The sequence below is a fragment of the Lissotriton vulgaris genome, chromosome 7 (assembly GCF_964263255.1).
Source record: "Lissotriton vulgaris chromosome 7, aLisVul1.2, whole genome shotgun sequence".
In the NCBI taxonomy this organism is placed as follows: Eukaryota; Metazoa; Chordata; class Amphibia; order Caudata; family Salamandridae; genus Lissotriton; species Lissotriton vulgaris.
This window is the reverse complement of record NC_141695.1, coordinates 1,504,646,460-1,504,666,213: the sequence shown is the minus strand read 5'-3', so window position 1 is coordinate 1,504,666,213 and position 19,754 is coordinate 1,504,646,460. Positions and strand designations below refer to the sequence as shown.

At 48.6% G+C, this 19,754-nt stretch overlaps 1 protein-coding gene across 1 annotated transcript in view; it reads left to right on the top strand.

The window, feature by feature from the left end:
- Window positions 1–6,705: 6,705 nt before the first annotated feature.
- SLA2 (Src like adaptor 2) overlaps window positions 6,706–19,754 on the top strand; it is a 241,505-nt gene continuing 228,456 nt past the window's right edge. Inside the window, exon 1 of the mRNA XM_086932350.1 lies at window positions 6,706–6,893. The gene's annotated coding sequence lies outside the window, so the exon portion shown is untranslated. The remainder of the gene's footprint in view (window positions 6,894–19,754) is intronic.

Sequence of the window (19,754 nt, the reverse complement as noted above, 5' to 3'; positions counted from 1 at the left end):
GGGCAAAGACGTAGGGGACAGACAACAGATCATGTTTGGAAGATCGAGACTGAGGCAGTGAGTGTTGAAAGTGGAGCTCACCTGAGGAAGAAGTGAGCTGTGGCCTCCTTGGCAACATTTTCAGCACCTGCACTTCTTTTTTTTTATTATAAATTAAGCACTGCTTTTACTGATATCTTTTGTCCATATTTTTGAGCATTGGGAAACATCACTGTTCCTCTGCCAGAAGCCTCAGCTCCCTGATGGGGCCACCTCGCACTCCTCTGAGCAAAAGAGCAGCCCCACCCGCCCATTGTCATTCTGTCTGCGTCTGATTGCCACTTACAGAATGACAATGGGCCAGTCTGTGCTCTTACTGCATGTGGTGGACCTCCTCCTGCCTCGGTCTAGGGCAGGACATTCAGTCAGGTGGAAGAAATGAACAAACACGCCCATGCTGCTAGCTGACAATACAGTTCATGAAAAGGTGGTGAAACAAGTTTAAAAAAAAGAGTTATGGGTCTTTCACTGTCTCATCATTTTAAAACTGACGCATTTTCAATGTTATATTCAACAAAGCCATGGTTGATGTTTTTTTTATTTTATGCAACTAGCAACCATTCACAAAACTAATGGTTCTGGCTTTTGGGTGTAATACTACTTGCTGTGTTATATATCTGGATGCAATGACAGTAGCAGCAAATGACCAGTCGGGTGACACACTATGATAAGCACAGATTTTTAGCTTCAGTGTTTTAAGCCACGCCCTTAATTACATCGAACACCTCCTTTGGAGAGACTCCCCAGTTTTTCAATCCCAATTAAAGCCCTGGAAAGAACACCATGTCACAGTGGCACTGTGCATCATGAATCCCTCATGACTTCCACTTTTACAGATTGCTCATAATTAATGTGAAAAGGAGTGTAAGTTAAGGGATGGGTGGGCGGCTGGAGGGATTAGTGAAAGGGTGAATGGATGGATAATGAGAGACAGGATGGACGGATTAGTGAGTGGAAGGATGGATGAGAGAAAAGGGAAATAGATGGATATATTGGTGGAAGGGTAGATGGACAGGTAAAAGATGGATGAGTGGATGGATTGATGAGTGGAGGTGTGGATGACAGGTGAGTAAATGGATGGATGGATGGATGAACTGGTGGATGGATTGATAAATTGATAAGTAAAAGGGTGAATGGATGGATGAGTGAAAGGGTGGATGTAAGGCTGTATTAGCGAGTGAAAGGGTGGATGGATGAGAGAAAGGATAGATGGATGAGTGAAGGAGTGAAAGGGTGGATCTATGAGAGAAAGGATGGATGGATGAGTGAAGGGGTGAAAGGGTAGATGGATGAGTGAAACAGTCAATGGATGGATTCATAAATGGATGAGTAGATGGATGGAAGGATGGATGGCTAAATGAAAGAGGGATGGAGAGAGAAAGAGAAGATGGATGGATGGATGATTGAAAGGTTGGAAGGACCAATGACTGGGTGGATGAATGAGTAAGTTAAAGGATGGCTTGATGGATGAGAAGGTAGATGGCTGGATGGATGAATGAATGGATGGATGAGAGGAAGTGTATGGAAGAGTGTATGGATGGATAAGGTGAAAGGATGGATGAGTGAAAGGGTGGATGGAGGGATGGATGGAATGATAGATGAATAATAGGTTTGCAAATTGTTGAATATTGATATGGATGGGCACACAGATGGAAGGACAGAATGAATGGTGAAAGACTGAATGATAGATCAAAGAATGATTACACCTTGTAACCCCCCATTATCTTAACCTCTTCCACGCTCGTGACGGAACCGTTCCGTCACGAGCCACGGGTGGGCTGTGCTGGTGACGGAACGGTTCCGTCACGGCCCGCTCGCCGCGCCTGCGCGGCGCGAATTCCGCGCCTGTGCTGAGCGTTCTGAAGAGCGGGCGGGGCCGTGACGGAACCGTTCCGTCACAAGCACAGCACACCCGCGAGCCGTGACGGAGTGGTTCCGTCACAATCACGGAACGGCCGCGCGGCCGCCCAACCCCCTTAGCGCTGTAACGGAATAGCCGCCGCAGCGAAGGGGTTAAGTACATTTCCAATGGATTGACTTTCACATTTATATGAGTCATTGTCTCTATATAATATGTGTGTGATGTAACTCATTCTGACACCCTGTCCTACTTACTTGGGATGAGTAACACTATAAAATAAACTAAATACACATGAGAGAGGGTCTATGTGTAGAGGAGGGTCATCATTGGAGGGTGGTAGCAAGGCAGGACTGGACGGGCATCAGGTGTATCCCTGGGAGGCTGGAAAGGTGTGGGGGTGGTTTTATTTCTACAAAAATATCTGCACATTTAGAAAAGCTGCACGCATACTGAAAAACCATGAAGTGCACAGTTGTCTCGACCTAATATGAACTTCTTTTCACTTGTACTTAAGTGGTTGTCTATTTACTTATAGACTTTTGCGCAACCTCTTCTGACGTGTCTGTAAAACTTACCTTTTGTCCTGAATTTCGACCTCCTGTCCTGAATTTTGACCCTTTGTCCTGAATTTTTATACTCACCGTCCTGAATTTGCACTCATGCCAGTTGGTGACCCTAGTTTGCCTACGCTTTAAAGTGTCAACTATTCAGCAGCAATCTGTGGCGTCCATGTACAGTGCAATGCCTTTCTTTAAACTAGTACGTCGTACGCACGTGAGCGCTTTGAGAGCGAAATCAAAGGGCCAGGTGGATCTAGATCAAAGTGCGGTGGGCTAACAACGAAGCAGTATGGATAATTCGGGGCAGGCTGATGGTCTGTGATAAAGTGTGAGTGAGACCAACGTAACGCTTTTGAAGAACGTCACCAATACGTGCCTCTACGGAGTGGAAAAGGGCACAGTTCTCAAACGTGAGGAAATACGTCGTAGCTTGTGGGCGGAACATCTGCGACTTGGTGACATTCCTTTTGATCTGTCTGTGGAAAGGACCCGGGTGCAGCTTTTCCACACCTGTCCTTTGAAAAGCGGCCTGCTCGTAGAAGTTGAAGGAAGAAAACACGAAGGTCACAGCCCTATGTACTGCGGGAGTAGTTTAAACGATGGAGCATTCAGGCATATTCATTCCCCCTTCCTCGATCTTCACAGTCCTCATCTTGTGAGGGCCAGTCATTCACGTGCCCAAAATGGCGCTGTTCACCACGGTGCTGTCACGAGATGAGAGCAGCTGGGGATCTGTGGCACTGGCCCCGCACAATATTAATTTATATAATTAAAAATCAGGCTTTACCTATTAATTTATTATGAGGCAACTAAGAGGGCATCACCACTTGGTGCAACAAACGCTCTTTTCTTATTTCTTTCTATTTCGTAGGTGAAAAACAGATTGGAGCCCACCATAACTTTTTGACCACCTCCCTCCAAAATGTTCTTGACAGCCCTGCTTCCAGGGTCGCTCGACTGTATTGTCTATACTTTTGTCTTTTCAGGGATATTCAGTTAAGACGTGTGTCTTGTTGCATGGGAAATCCCGAGGCTGGGTACTGTATTGGTGCAGCAGGGCCCAGACCTGGCTATGAGCTCAGTTAGGGATTTATGGCGGGAGCGGCCCCTACGAGGTGCGAATGTACTACATTGGGCGTTGTGCGGAGAAGGTGGAAGTGGAGGCGGGCTCAGGCTGTAGGTTTGAATTATGGTTGCAGTTCTATCATTTAGATACGAGGCAAGCAGGCATCATGCTCTGGGGACTTTACCATGTCCTGTAGCCCACGCTTGCCGCATTCGTCGGGAGAGAAGGCATGACAGGTGTCTCTAGGCGGCTCTAGGCTCATGGCGGCCCTGGGCAGGGAGCGTAGGTAGGAGGTCGAGGAAGAGGGGGTCCGGGCGGGGGAGGGGGGGCAGGGGTCAGGGTGTTTGGAAGTGGAACAGAGCCGGAGGCCGCCAAATCCCTGCCAGGGGCCGCCACGCAAATATGTATCCATCCTCAGAGGATTATTATATTAAGGATATATATTGGCGTGGTGGCCCCTGGGGTTTGGTGGCCATGTGCAGGTGCACAGCTTGCACATGCCTAAGGCCGCTCCTGCAGGTGTTCAAGAAGGGTACAAATGCAATCTAGACCCGCATACCCCTGCTCCAGCGCCACTCTCCTCCCCATACCTAAATCAGTCAGTGCTAATAACAGTTGCAGCCATGCTAGCCAAACAAAACTCTGAGGTGACTGCTGATGTCCTGTCCCCTGGCGATGTATTACGACAGGTGGCACCTCACTAGAAGCCAAGAGCAGAGTGAATTGAAAGGTGAAGGGATCACTATTATGAAGATAAGTGTGTCCTATGGGCAGGAACACGTTAGACCTCTAAAGTCACTGTGCTAACAATTTAAGAGTATGGTTCGTTAGGTGGATGCGTGTATGGGGGTAGGCGTGTCTGAAATATTCATGGGGTAACTGTTCTGGGTGGATGACTCATTTGGTGAGAATGTTGCGCCAGAGAGTCTGTACCAGGCTGGGTCACTACAACCACTGGGATGCACCCCTTGATAGAACTCTGTCTTGGAAAGACTTGCCCGACTTGGAGCTGTTCATGTTGCTATCAGGTTCCTCACAAACACCACTAAACAGGGCCACGTGTCTTTCACTTATGCCTACCTTAAATATCTCATGATCAGATCATATTGCTTGAGAACTGTCTCCCCATACACAAAGATCATAACCTCCGAACCCCCGTTATCTATCGCAAACACTATCTGAATCTGGAAATTCTCCAGCCCTAGTCACCAGTTGCCATTTTAAGAAGTCCATGTTCTGTATATCCCTCTCTGGCGATACACCCAGAATCTGGGACTCCCCTCTTCGTGTCAAGAATGCACAGACTTTATACAGGTCAAGGCAAGGAGTCCGTGGCACGTATGTGCAGATCTGGTGCTCAGGCCACGATCACAAAAGTCACACCATAAAAACGAACAGCTAAAAAATGGGGAAAAAAGAACATTATTCACATTTTAAAAGTGCCAGTGATACGGAGCCATCAGATTTAGGGGGGCCAGACACAAATATGGGCTGGCCCGCCTCACTGGGCCCCCGTGGCTATGGCCCTGCTCTGGACCCGAAACATGTATCTGGGACCTGAATGCTTAGCTTGAATCCAATGGTAAAGTGAGCAAGGGAGCTAGGCATACCCTGCCAACTTAGGGCGAACAAAGCAAATGCAAGGAGATGATGGCCGGAGCGCTGAAACTTTTTTAGACACTCACCCCCAGTCAGAGATCTGGGTTGAATCCATAATTGTTCTTTAGCTCACTTTGCCACCCCAGTTCAGACACAGCTATATGCAAATAAGTCTTGATCCTGTGCCTCATGGGAACAGTCCAGCCCGAACTGTCAAGCCATGTCTTCCCTGGACCAGAAACAAGTATCCTGGGACCGGTTTTGGGCTAACAGCCCTTATCAGCCAGGCTAGCTTGAATCCATTGGCAAAGTGCGCAAGGGACCCACGTCTGGGCATACCCTGTCCAGTGACAAAGTGGGCTCCTCCATCTAGCCACAATGTGTTGGGAGTCAAGGGAAACGATCGCTCGATCCCCCATGGAGCCCAGGATTGTGGAACATGGGCAACACGGCATAGATCGCACAGCAACAACGGGGAGAGGAGATGCAGGAGACCACCATCTTGGCAGTGGGGTCCACTCTAGCGGGAGGATGGAGTGCTTTGTTGCCCGGCCCAGGCACGCCTAATGTGTGGTCCAATTTGCTGAGGGTGCTGCTCCGCTTTGGGCAGTTGTCTGGTGTTTTGGAGAATACCACTGGCCTTTGCCGTGTGGCCTGGGTCTTCAGCCGTGAGGCCTTTCCCACTGTGCCTAGCTAACTGGTACCGAGGCCGACGTAGCGGCACCAACTCAGCGCCAAAGGTGAGCCCCGGGGTCCCCTGTGACTTGAACATCCCCGTGGATGGTCCCACTCAGCCGCCCCACCCCCTCAACCCCCAACTCGACCCCCCAGTCTGTGTGCTGGTTTGAGTCACACAAAAGCAAACTCTTGTACCCTCTTTGATTCACAGCCTCCAGGCACCTGGAGGTGTATGCCGCTGCCTTGGAGATGTTGAGGCAACCGGGTCAACCAGCATGGAGGACGTCTGGCTATCAGCAGCTCAGGGATCCCACCAGGCCCAAGATCATTGCCCCTGAGCGCAACAACACCCTGAAGGCCTGGCTGAATGAGCACCGCAAGACCCCCAGCAATTGAGAGAAGATCATGCTCTGCAAATATGTCATATATGTGTGTCCAATCATAATCGCTTCAACTTTTATTAAGATGTCATCTTGACAGAATTTGCAACTTGTATATATGTGCCTCTAACCGCTAGCATCTGTAGTAGACATATGTACTTACTACCATTCTTATGTGAGTTGAGTTTATCGGTTTCGTATCTTTTAGGTAATTCATGTACTCTGAAGTCCTTATGTAATGTAACTGGTTCTATGATAAAGCGCACTGACACCTTCGGGTAAAGTTCGATCTATATAAAAACGCAAAAATAAATAAACGAACCTCGCTGTATTGCAATGGTATTTCCCAGGTGCAACCGGCCACCCCCGCAAACTAGCAAAGTTCGAGATCGCTGAAAGGTCGCTGTTCAGAAGGGATTGCGTCACCACAAGGGGCTGGGTGGGAGGACAGAACTGAGGCAGCGTCATGGTACCGCCCCCTGCCTGAAAGTAGCATCTCAGCGGCACCTGTAGTCAAGCCACAGTGAGGTGACAGCAGGGCCGCTAAAGCCCGGCGCGCGCGCTCCGGCGTCAACTTCAGACGAGAGTCGAAACTGATCAAGTGACAGGAAGCTGGTTGGTGGACGCGAGCCCGATGCTAGAAGCATGCGGTGAAGCAGGCGTGCGACGGACTGAGGACAAGCCTCATAGCAGGCACTGAACAGCTGCAGGTAAGGCACAGATCTGTCGTACGTCCAAAACGTAATCAAAGAAAAGTTTTGGTGTGTTGAGTATGAATATGTATCCCCCTTTCAGCATTGCTCACATATCTTAAATCTGACCATACCAGCAGTTCTTAGCTGGCGTGATGTTCCTGAAATGGAATAGTCTTGGCATTTCCCGGCATGGATGCCATTACTTGAAGGGGCTGAACTGGGTAGTACTCGCACTTTTCCAAAATGGATCCTACAGATGTAAGGAGACAGTACCAGTACTGCTTTGCTTGGCTACTGTGCTTTTAAACTCAGTGTTAGAACGCCAGCAGATATACTTTTGTACAATTTAATTAATATTGTACTTAATTTGGGTAAAGATTCAAACACAATAATAGCAAGGTACTAAAATAACATTCTAAAAACACATTTGTAAGTGCAACATAAACATGCACTTAAAAAGTGATTACCGAGCACACAAACAATTGGTAACATTGCGGACATCATGCCGCAGCCCTGATCACTGCACAATTATCAAGCTGCATTTCTTTTGTTTGATTTATCTACTAATACATAATATAAACGGCGCTTGACCTACATTTTGTGCTCTGCACGAACACAAGATTTGGTCACGTTTTGAGTAATGCTTGCATAATCTGCCTACACCACGGTTGAGGAGCCGAGAAATTATGCCAAGAGCCTACTAAATCCATTAAGATTAATGGTTCTTTTTTTTTGTGGTTCTTTTTTTTTGAATTTTTTATTTTTTTATTGATTCTTATACCTAGTACATTACATTAAATACATTAATTCATAAAGAAGCATTTCATCTATAGAAAAAGAAAATCAAGAGTGAAATTAATTAAATAATTTAGAGGGATCATAAAAAAATACAAAAAAAAATATACATTTCCTAGTTACTTAGTGTGAAGAAGACAAAGAAGGTAAAATACACTTTGAAGGATACATTCATATATGTACAACAGCATATCAATAGCCATTCAGGGGGATTCTCTCCATGTAGCTAGTGGAGCCCAAACAAAAAGGCCCCATTCCCTCATCTTTCTTCCCCTTCTTTCATAAAGAGCAGCTTCAATATTGTGAATGCCTAGTGTAGGAGAGTAGGGTCTGCAATCCTATGATCACCCAGATTTTTTGCTTTTGTTTCACTGGTTTACGACTTTCTCTGGCTGTGGGCCTGCCAATCAGACCCACAGCCTGGCTGTTCTCTTTCTAAATTACCTCATGTACCCTAGGTGCATCTACCAATTGGTACTGGGCCACCTTATCAGACCCTGTAACCCAGGGCATAGGTGTACCCAGGGCTGCCAGGGGCTGCAGCACGTATTATGCCACCCCTGGCTGGCCTCCTAAATTTGACACAACTGGCTGCATGACAGCTGGGGCAAAGTCGTGTAATCACCCTTTGCTGTAGGTGTAGTATACCTATACCTAACCCTAAAATGGACACACAGATTCCTATCAGTCACTCCTATGGCAGGCCTTGACAATCCTGAAGGCAGAGTGCTTGGAATCGTGTGAGATGGTGCTCTGGCATGAGCTGAGCCTGTCTGCAGCTTGCGGAATCAAGTCCTAATAGCTGTTCCATGATATCGCATACCATATACTCTTAAGTGCATTATAATCCTCGCAGTTAAATGCTATCTTTGGTATTGCTTTATCAAAACATGTCGAGTAAGGTGTCATACGAATTGGAATACTAACCCCTCGCCAATTCTGGCGACGGGGTTAGCATTCCACCCTTCTAGAGGGACACGACATGTATGTAACTGTGAACCCCGGTTAAAGTTAACTGAAGCCTCAGCTCCACAAAATGGATGCTGCCACCACAGACACGAGTCTGACCTCCTGCTGCTGGGAGTCCTTCCAGCGAGGGAGGCCTGGACAAAGGGTTTCCTGTCCGGGGCGGTGCTAGCACCGTCCCAGACATGGTTTTGTGTATCCTAGGTAGGCAGGGCTTTTCAGGAAGGTGACTGCTGAGTGGCACCCCGGTGCTCACTACGCATAGGCCAGTCAGAACCAGTTCCAGGGGCACACCAGCCCCTGGCCTGGGGAAGTCCGGCAGGGGAGAGGGGTGTAACCACCCCCCTCCTGGTCCCACCCATAGGCAGGACCTAGTCACCGGGTCAGCCCCCTTTTTTAGTATAAAGATAGGAGCGGGCCCCCTGTTCAAATTAGATCATCTTTGGAATCAAGATACCACTTTCTTCGAAAGGACTTCACGATTTCTTCTTCAAGATTCTCCCTTGTGGCTAAGGAGTAGTCACCCTGCATCAAGCGGGCACCATCCTAAAGAAACACTGCGGTCTGCTGCAAGTCCTTCTTCAAGAATCCGATGACCCAGCTCGACGAGACCCGGCTTCCCTGGCACCTCTGACCTCTACTCACCTCTACAGCAAAGCTGAGAACCGTGAGTGCGACGAGACCTCGAGGGACCGACGATCGCCAAGACTGCACGACATCTTTACTGCAAGCCCACCGTGTCCTCCACTGGTGAGTGCTTTGGGGTCCGAGAAGCCCCGACCCTGCGCAGCTCCAGCACCCAAGGTCAGCCTCCCTGCATCTCCACGATCTGCGTGGGGCCCTTCTGCTGTTTGCTGTGCACCGCGTTGTTTGGCTACTAGCCGGCTGGCTTGTGGCCTTCTGAACGACGCCCGACGACATCTCTGCTGCTGGTCTGGTTGCTCCAGGCTGGCCCTTGCTTCCTTCTTCAAGAGAGGCACCCCGGACCCTCCTGGTCCACTCCAGACGCCATTTCAGGTCCACCGCGTGGGCTTGAATTTGCCAAGGCTTTGTTGCCCAATCCTGGGTTCAGCGACGCCGACAGCTTCTATCTTCGTGGGACAGCTCGATCCTCCATCCTGGTTGCCGACAACGCCTCCTGGTCCGTGAGATCTTCGAGCTCAAGCGTCACCCACTCACCTAGTCGAGGTGGCTACCATCCGGTGCCCTCCTGGTGCCCACTGACTACTGGCTAGTAGTCTCGAACTTGGTCCCCTCTGCTTTCAGGTGTCATCTATCTTCGAGATCCAGGCTTGGATCCAACTGAACTTTCTTCACTGGTCACCGGCCAGCATCTTTTCTTCCGGCTCCTGGTCCGTCTACGAGGATTCCCGACGTCTTTTCAGACCTATGCAGCTGCAGCCCCTGGGCTAGGTAACTTCGGCATTTCGGTGCCCCAGCATAGCCTCACTATCCAAGGGTCAGAATCTACTTTCGTTTTCTCCCTACCAGGTCGGGTTCGCCCGAGAACACTAACTTTTCAATTTCTAGCTACCATAGACTTTTGTCCGCATCTCGCGTGAGAGTGCACACACTGCGCCCGAGTCCCCTAGGCCTCCTAGAAGTAATCTAACGATTCCCTAGTCAAGTCCTAGCGATCCCAAAAGCTATTAGTACTGTACTTACCTGCTAGGAATTTCGCATTCCACTTTCAGAGTATATGGTTTTCCGTGCCCCTCGGGCATTTGTATATACTGTGCTAACTTAAGTATTTTTGTAAGAGTTTTGGTTTGTGCTTAGTACCCTGTCCTCATAAAGAGTACAGGGCTGTTGTGATCTTTAATAAATAACTGTTTATTTTCATAACACTTGTGTGGTGTCCTTTCACTTGGTGTTCAAGGGGTATATGTGTGGTAAACAGCTGGCTTAACACGCCCTCTCGAGTCTTTAGCCTTAGACTGCTCGTATCCACGCTACTAGGATAGCTGGTCTATAAGGTTGACTTACAACCAATCATCAATAAGGGTTGCTGGACTGATACATAGTGTTCACTAGAATAGTGAGCACTGCATATCAGGCCACCTTCTCACATTGGTGAGCAGCGGTTGGGATTTGAGCTTGCTGTTGTTTTACCACACGTATCCTAAGAATATCTTGTTGAAAGATCACATAAGTACTGTTAGGTACATATAACTAAAGCTTAGAATACTCTGAGTTCTACTGAACCAGCTGTTGTAGCTCCTCAAGGCTTAGCACACCTTGGCTGCAACTCTAGCAAGGGATCAGTAGGTAACACATAGTGTAGGTAGGTGCATCACTTACACCACACTAGAAACAGTATGTCGGACAAAGGTGGAAACACTGAGTCTCCCCTTGTGTCAGTTGACCCTCCACAGGTCATCCCTTCAAGATATACTGCGCTTAGCTTCCATGAGTTACGACAAGTATGTACCTCTAGGAAGATTAAGCAGGGGTCTAACCCCACAACTGCCTTTCTGATTGGTCTCTTAGAGACTTATGATGCAAGGAGGGCTGGTAACCCAGACCCTACTAATCCAGATGGCAATATGCCCTCCTTACAGGGTCCCTTTGATAACCAGGACCATCCCCTTCAGGAAGCAGAGGAGGCTGATGATGAGGATGATGACTTGGTGTCTGGGGATGAGGCAGATAAGGGACAGGTAGAAGTCAGTAGACTAACCAGGACCAACTTAAGCAGACATGAGATGAATTCTAGGGGAGCCCTGGGACCACTCTCAGGTCAGCTTAACATTGGGAATGGACGAGCTAGGTCTCTATCCAGAGGCTCTGGCAGATCCCTTCATACCAATGGCTCTCAAAATTCCTCTCAAAGAGGAATGACATCTCCCCAGAGGAGAATGTATGCAGCTAAGGAAAAGGCAGCCAATCTGAGGATTGAAAGGGAAGAACTTGCCCTGGCCAAAGAAAGGCTTGCCTTTGCTAGAGAGCAACAGTTGAGTGGGGCAGTCCCCACTGGTGGCAGCATTGTACCTAGCAATAGGGAAAGGAGTTTTGATACAAAACACCTTGGTAAGATAGTGCCCCCCTTTAAACAAGGGGATGACATCCACAAATGGATTACTGCTTTGGAGAGGGCCTGCACTGTGCAAGGTGTTCCCCCAAGTCAGTGGGCAGCTATCTTGTGGCTCTCCTTTGAAGGAAAAGGTAGAGACAAGCTCCTCACCACAAGGGTAGAGGATGCTAATGATTACAAAGTCTTGAAAAATGCACTGGTTGATGGGTTTGGCCTAACCACTGAGCAGTACAGGGTGCTGTTCAGGGATACCCAGAAAACTCAGTCTCAAGATTGGGCTGACTTTGTAGATTGTGCCACTAAGGCTTTTGAGGGCTGGTTGCTGGGCAGTAAGGTTACTGATTATAAAGGATTGTACAATTTGATGATGAGAGAACAAATTTTAAACAATTGTCAGAACCAGTTGTTGCATCAGCATCTTGTTGACTCAGATCTGACCTCTCCCCAAGAATTGGGAAAGAAGGCAGACAGATGGGTTAGAACAAGAGTTAAACAGAACCAGGGCCAGAATCAAGGTGGTCAGAAGAAAGCAGACCAGAAGGGTAAGGATTCTAAGGGGGAACAAAATGACCAGAAGTCTTCGACAGGTCCCCAACAACCCAAAGAGGGTGGGGGTCAGGCTCCCCAAAAGAAGAAAGAAGGCCAATCTAAAAGGTGGTGCCAATACTGTAAAAGTAAAACTCACTGGTTTAGTGAGTGCACCAAGAAAGGAGGAGGGCAGACTCCTGCCACTGCAGCCCCTAAGGCACCTGTGCCCCCTAGTACAGCCAGCAGTGGTAGTGCACCTCCCAAGGGTTTAGTAGGGTTAACCCTGGGTTCTGAGGGGAGTGACAACTTAGTTGGCACCCTTACTCAGGCTGTCCTTGTCAGTACAGGGGATATGGATATGTCCCCTGACATCAGTCCCAATACTTTGGGCAAATACAGACAGACACCTTTCATTAATGGAAAGATGGCTCAGGCCTATAGGGACACTTGTGCCAGTGTCACAATGGTGACACCTAGCTTTGTGGACCCTGGACAGATCATGCCAGGTACAGAATTCCTGGTGACCAATGCAAGCAATGTCACTACCAATCACAGTATGGCAATTGTAGCTTTCTCCTGGGGAGGGGTAACTGGCCAAAAGAAGGTTGTAGTTAGTTCAGACCTCCCAGTGGATTGTTTGTTGGGCAATGATTTGGAGTCATCACAATGGTCAGAAGTGGAGCAGAGGACTCACCTGGAAATGTTAGGCTTGCCAGCACATGTGTTTGCTGTGACCAGGTCACAGGCCAGGAAATGCCCCACTGAACAGGTGCTGGATCCTGGAACAATGGACCAGACACCTTCCAAGAAAAAGAGCAGTAGGGTTAAGGCTGTGCCTTCCCCCTTGCCCCAGGTTGTGGATCAAGTCTCAGAGGAGGCTGACCTACAGGAATTGAGGGAAACTGAGCCTAGAGAGTTTGAACTTGATCAAGTTGAATTCTTGGGTTCAGGGGGACCCTCAAGGGAAGACCTGGGGAAGGACCAGTTAGACTGCCCTTCTCTTGAACCCCTCAGACAGCAGGCTGCTGCTGAGGCTGCTGGGAACGCCACAGGTACCCACAAGGTATACTGGGAAGATGGACTCCTGTACACTGAGTCAAGAGACCCCAAGCCTGGCATGACCAGGAGGCTGGTTGTACCCTTGTCTCAGAGAGGTTTCCTACTTACCTTGGCCCATGAGATTCCCTTAGCAGGTCACTTAGGCCAGACAAAGACTTGGGACAGGCTTGTCTCACACTTTCACTGGCCTCACATGAATGAGGATACCAAGGAGTTTTGTCGCTCCTGTGTCACTTGCCAAGCCAGTGGTAAGTCAGGTGGCACAACAAAGGCCCCCCTTATACCAATGCCTGTGGTGGGGGTGCCCTTTGAAAGAGTGGGGATTGACATTGTTGGTCCAATGGAACCCCAGACAGCATCAGGGCACAACTTTATACTGGTGGTAGTGGATCATGCCACCAGGTATCCTGAAGCTATTCCACTTAGGACCACCACAGCACCTGTGGTGGCAAGGGCCCTAGTTGGAGTGTTCTCCAGAGTGGGCTTCCCTAAGGAGGTTGTCTCTGACAGAGGTGCAAACTTCATGTCAAGCTACTTAACTGCTATGTGGAAGGAGTGTGGTGTTAATTACAAATTCACTACACCCTATCACCCACAATGCAATGGGCTTGTTGAAAGGTTCAACAGGACCCTAAAAGGGATGATTCATGGACTACCTGAAAAGCTCAGGCGAAGATGGGATGTCCTGATTCCCTGCCTTCTGTTTGCTTACAGAGAGGTCCCACAAAAGGGGGTTGGCTACAGCCCTTTTGAACTTTTGTATGGGCATCCTGTGAGAGGCCCCCTGTGTTTGGTGAAGGAAGGATGGGAGAGACCTCTCAAAAAGCCTGCAACCAACATAGTGGACTATGTACTTGGTCTCCGCTCCAGGATGGCTGAGTATATGGAGAAGGCATCTGAAAACCTTAAGGCCAGTCAAGAACTTCAAAAAGCTTGGCATGACCAAAAGGCTGTCCTGACTGTTTACCAGCCTGGACAGAAGGTGTGGGTGTTGGAGCCAGTGGCCCCAGCAGCACTCAAAGACAAATGGTCTGGGCCCCACACAATTCTTGAGCAAAAGGGAGAGGTCACCTACCTGGTGGACCTTGGAACTCCCAGGAGTCCCCACAGGGTACTCCATGTCAACAGGCTCAAAGCATATGTCGACAGGAAGGACATGAGCTTGCTCATGGCCATAGATGAGGGACAGGAGGAAGAGAGTGACCCTCTCCCAGACCTGCTCACTCAGAATCCTGATGATGGGTCAGTAGATGGTGTTGTCTTTTGTGGCAGCCTCTCTGAACATCAGCAGAAAGACTGTAAACAGGTTCTTCAGTCTTTCAGACATATGTTCTCTCTGACACCCAGTCAGACCAATTGGTGCACCCATGAGGTTGACACTGGTGACAGCCTGCCAGTCAAGAGTAAAATCTACAGGCAGCCTGATCATGTTAGAGACTGCATAAAAACTGAAGTGCAGAAAATGTTGGAGTTGGGAGTCATTGAACCCTCAGATAGCCCTTGGGCTAGTCCAGTAGTTCTAGTGCCAAAGCCTCACACCCAAGATGGTAAGAGAGAGATGAGGTTCTGCGTAGACTACAGGGGTCTCAATGCAGTCACTAAGACTGATGCCCACCCAATACCAAGGGCAGATGAACTTATAGATAGATTGGCTTCTGCCAACTACTTAAGTACATTTGACTTAACAGCTGGGTATTGGCAAATCAGGTTAGCTGAGGATGCCAAGCCCAAGACAGCATTTTCAACCCCTGGTGGGCATTATCAATTTGTGGTAATGCCCTTTGGTCTGAAAAATGCACCTGCCACCTTCCAAAGGTTGGTGAATCAAGTCCTTACTGGGCTGGATGACTTCTGTGCAGCATATCTAGATGATATTGCTGTCTTTAGCTCCACCTGGGAGGATCACCTGGTCCACCTGAGGAAAGTGTTAGAGGCTCTGCAAGCAGCAGGCCTCACTATCAAGGCCACCAAGTGCCAGATAGGGCAGACACAGGTTGTATACCTGGGCCACCTTGTAGGTGGAGGCCAGGTTCAGCCACTGGAGAGCAAAATACAGTCAATCAGGGACTGGGCTCCTCCAACCACCCAGACTCAGGTTCGAGCTTTCTTGGGCCTGACTGGATACTACAGAAAGTTTGTCAGGAACTATGGTTCCAGTGTGACACCATTAAATGAACTGACAAGTAAGAAAATGCCAAAAAAGGTTCAGTGGACAGCAGGCTGTCAAAAAGCATTCGATGACCTAAAGCAGGCCATGTGCACAGCACCTATCCTTAAGAGTCCAGACTACTCCAAACCATTCATTGTCCAAACAGATGCTTCTGAGTTGGGTGTGGGAGCTGTTCTTTCTCAACTGAATTTTGATGGTCAGGATCAGCCCATTGCTTTTATAAGCAGAAGGCTGACCCCCAGAGAGAAGAATTGGTCAGCTATTGAGAGGGAGGCCTTTGCTGTGGTTTGGGCCCTGAAGAAGCTGAGGCCATACTTGTTTGGCACTCACTTCAAGATTCAGACCGACCATAAGCCCCTCTTGTGGCTAAATCAGATGAAGGGTGAAAAGCCCAAACTGCTTAGGTGGTCCATTTCCCTACAGGGGATGGACTTTACAGTGGAACATAGACCTGGTACTGATCATGGCAATGCCGATGGGCTCTCCAGATATTTCCACTTAGAACAAGAAGACTCACCTGGTCAAGGTTAGCTTATTGTCCCAAAGTTTGGGGGGGGGGGTCATGTAGGAGAGTAGGGTCTGCAATCCTATGATCACCCAGATTTTTTGCTTTTGTTTCACTGGTTTACGACTTTCTCTGGCTGTGGGCCTGCCAATCAGACCCACAGCCTGGCTGTTCTCTTTCTAAATTACCTCATGTACCCTAGGTGCATCTACCAATTGGTACTGGGCCACCTTATCAGACCCTGTAACTCAGGGCATAGGTGTACCCAGGGCTGCCAGGGGCTGCAGCATGTATTATGCCACCCCTGGCTGGCCTCCTAAATTTGACACAACTGGCTGCATGACAGCTGGGGCAAAGTCGTGTAATCACCCTTTGCTGTAGGTGTAGTATACCTATACCTAACCCTAAAATGGACACACAGATTCCTATCAGTCACTCCTATGGCAGGCCTTGACAATCCTGAAGGCAGAGTGCTTGGAATCGTGTGAGATGGTGCTCTGGCATGAGCTGAGCCTGTCTGCAGCTTGCGGAATCAAGTCCTAATAGCTGTTCCATGATATCGCATACCATATACTCTTAAGTGCATTATAATCCTCGCGGTTAAATGCTATCTTTGGTATTGCTTTATCAAAACATGTCGAGTAAGGTGTCATACGAATTGGAATACTAACCCCTCGCCAATTCTGGCGACGGGGTTAGCATTCCACCCTTCAAGAGGGACACGACATGTATGTAACTGTGAACCCCGGTTAAAGTTAACTGAAGCCTCAGCTCCACAAAATGGATGCTGCCACCACAGACACGAGTCTGACCTCCTGCTGCTGGGAGTCCTTCCAGCGAGGGAGGCCTGGACAAAGGGTTTCCTGTCCGGGGCGGTGCTAGCACCGTCCCAGACATGGTTTTGTGTATCCTGGGTAGGCAGGGCTTTTCAGGAAGGTGACTGCTGAGTGGCACCCCGGTGCTCACTACGCATAGGCCAGTCAGAACCAGTTCCAGGGGCACACCAGCCCCTGGCCTGGGGAAGTCCGGCAGGGGAGAGGGGTGTAACCACCCCCCTCCTGGTCCCACCCATAGGCAGGACCTAGTCACCGGGTCAGCCCCCTTTTTTAGTATAAAGATAGGAGCGGGCCCCCTGTTCAAATTAGATCATCTTTGGAATCAAGATACCACTTTCTTCGAAAGGACTTCACGATTTCTTCTTCAAGATTCTCCCTTGTGGCTAAGGAGTAGTCACCCTGCATCAAGCGGGCACCATCCTAAAGAAACACTGCGGTCTGCTGCAAGTCCTTCTTCAAGAATCCGACGACCCAGCTCGACGAGACCCGGCTTCCCTGGCACCTCTGACCTCTACTCAACTCTACAGCAAAGCTGAGAACCGTGAGTGCGACGAGACCTCGAGGGACCGACGATCGCCAAGACTGCACGACATCTTTACTGCAAGCCCACCGTGTCCTCCACTGGTGAGTGCTTTGGGGTCCGAGAAGCCCCGACCCTGCGCAGCTCCCGCACCCAAGGTCAGCCTCCCTGCATCTCCACGATCTGCATGGGGCCCTTCTGCTGTTTGCTGTGCACCGCGTTGTTTGGCTACTAGCCGGCTGGCTTGTGGCCTTCTGAACGACGCCCGACGACATCTCTGCTGCTGGTCTGGTTGCTCCAGGCTGGCCCTTGCTTCCTTCTTCAAGAGAGGCACCCCGGACCCTCCTGGTCCACTCCAGACGCCATTTCAGGTCCACCGCGTGGGCTTGAATTTGCCAAGGCTTTGTTGCCCAATCCTGGGTCCAGCGACGCCGACAGCTTCTATCTTCGTGGGACAGCTCGATCCTCCATCCTGGTCGCCGACAACGCCTCCTGGTCCGTGAGATCTTCGAGCTCAAGCGTCACCCACTCACCTAGTCGAGGTGGCTACCATCCGGTGCCCTCCTGGTGCCCACTGACTACTGGCTAGTAGTCTCGAACTTGGTCCCCTCTGCTTTCAGGTGTCATCTATCTTCGAGATCCAGGCTTGGATCCAACTGAACTTTCTTCACTGGTCACCGGCCAGCATCTTTTCTTCCGGCTCCTGGTCCGTCTACGAGGATTCCCGACATCTTTTCAGACCTATGCAGCTGCAGCCCCTGGGCTAGGTAACTTCGGCATTTCGGTGCCCCAGCATAGCCTCACTATCCAAGGGTCAGAATCTACTTTCGTTTTCTCCCTACCAGGTCGGGTTCGCCCGAGAACACTAACTTTTCAATTTCTAGCTACCATAGACTTTTGTCCGCATCTCGTGTGAGAGTGCACACACTGCACCCGAGTCCCCTAGGCCTCCTAGAAGTAATCTAACGATTCCCTAGTCAAGTCCTAGCGATTCCAAAAGCTATTAGTACTGTACTTACCTGCTAGGAATTTCGCATTCCACTTTCAGAGTATATGGTTTTCCGTGCCCCTCGGGCATTTGTATATACTGTGCTAACTTAAGTATTTTTGTAAGAGTTTTGGTTTGTGCTTAGTACCCTGTCCTCATAAAGAGTACAGGGCTGTTGTGATCTTTAATAAATAACTGTTTATTTTCATAACACTTGTGTGGTGTCCTTTCACTTGGTGTTCAAGGGGTATATGTGTGGTAAACAGCTGGCTTAACACGCCCTCTCGAGTCTTTAGCCTTAGACTGCTCGTATCCACGCTACTAGGATAGCTGGTCTATAAGGTTGACTTACAACCAATCATCAATAAGGGTTGCTGGACTGATACATAGTGTTCACTAGAATAGTGAGCACTGCATATCAGGCCACCTTCTCACACCTAGTAGCCTAGATAGCCACATCTGAAAAGTAGGTGCAGTGTTATCCTTCCATCCTGCTGCCACCAGGATCCGAAGGACTACTGAACAAATAAACACAAAGGCCTCCTTATCACATTCCAGATTGAGATTATTGTCAAAACCAGATATCATGAGTTTAGGGGATATGTTAGATGGCCAAGAAACCCCAAGAATCTCTCAATCTCTATACAAATTCCCCTAATCTTTTCACATTGCGAAAACATATGGATTAAGTCGGCTGGTCCCTCCTGACATCTTGGACATTTATCGTTCTCCCTTTTACCCCATTAAAAAAGCTTAGCCGGGGGTATAATACAGATTAAAAAGAACTTTATATTGTTGTGCCTTTAAATTGGTAGACCGGAATACTCTATTCGCTAGTTGTAGAGCTTTATCTAAGTCGAAATCCGGGTCACCTAATTTCATCATCCAGGATGATTCAGCTTTATCCATATCATCTTGTATCGAGTCTATTAGGTCTTTATAAATTATCTTAATTCCAGCTAAGCCTTCTAACAGATACTCAATTAATTTAATTTTGCCGCCAGGATGTATTCGTGGTCTTATCCCATATATTATTTGTTGAATCTGGAGGAACTTAAATGCATGACTAGAAGGAATACCGAATTTAACCTGGATATCGCTGAAAGTAAGTAATTTCCCTGTGCCAATATTAAAGATGTCCCCCAATGTTCTAATTCCTCGTTGTTCCCATATAAACCCCACCCTATCACTACTGACTTGAGGAAAGACATTAGAGTCCCATAATGGCGTATAATAGTTAATTTTGGGAATTGCGAATGTCTTCTGGGCAACTTTCCATGTTTTCCAAATTCCGTCCATAATTTTATATTTAGTTCTGTTTTAATATCCTCTTTCTGTTCGGCGCAGCAGCATCCCCCTAGCATCACTACCCACTAATAGTGCAAATATCGATGGCGGATCTGCAGGTTGATTGGAATTAGGAGTGGTGTTGAATAATATATCCATCTGGCTCAATAAAGATGCCCACTGGTAAA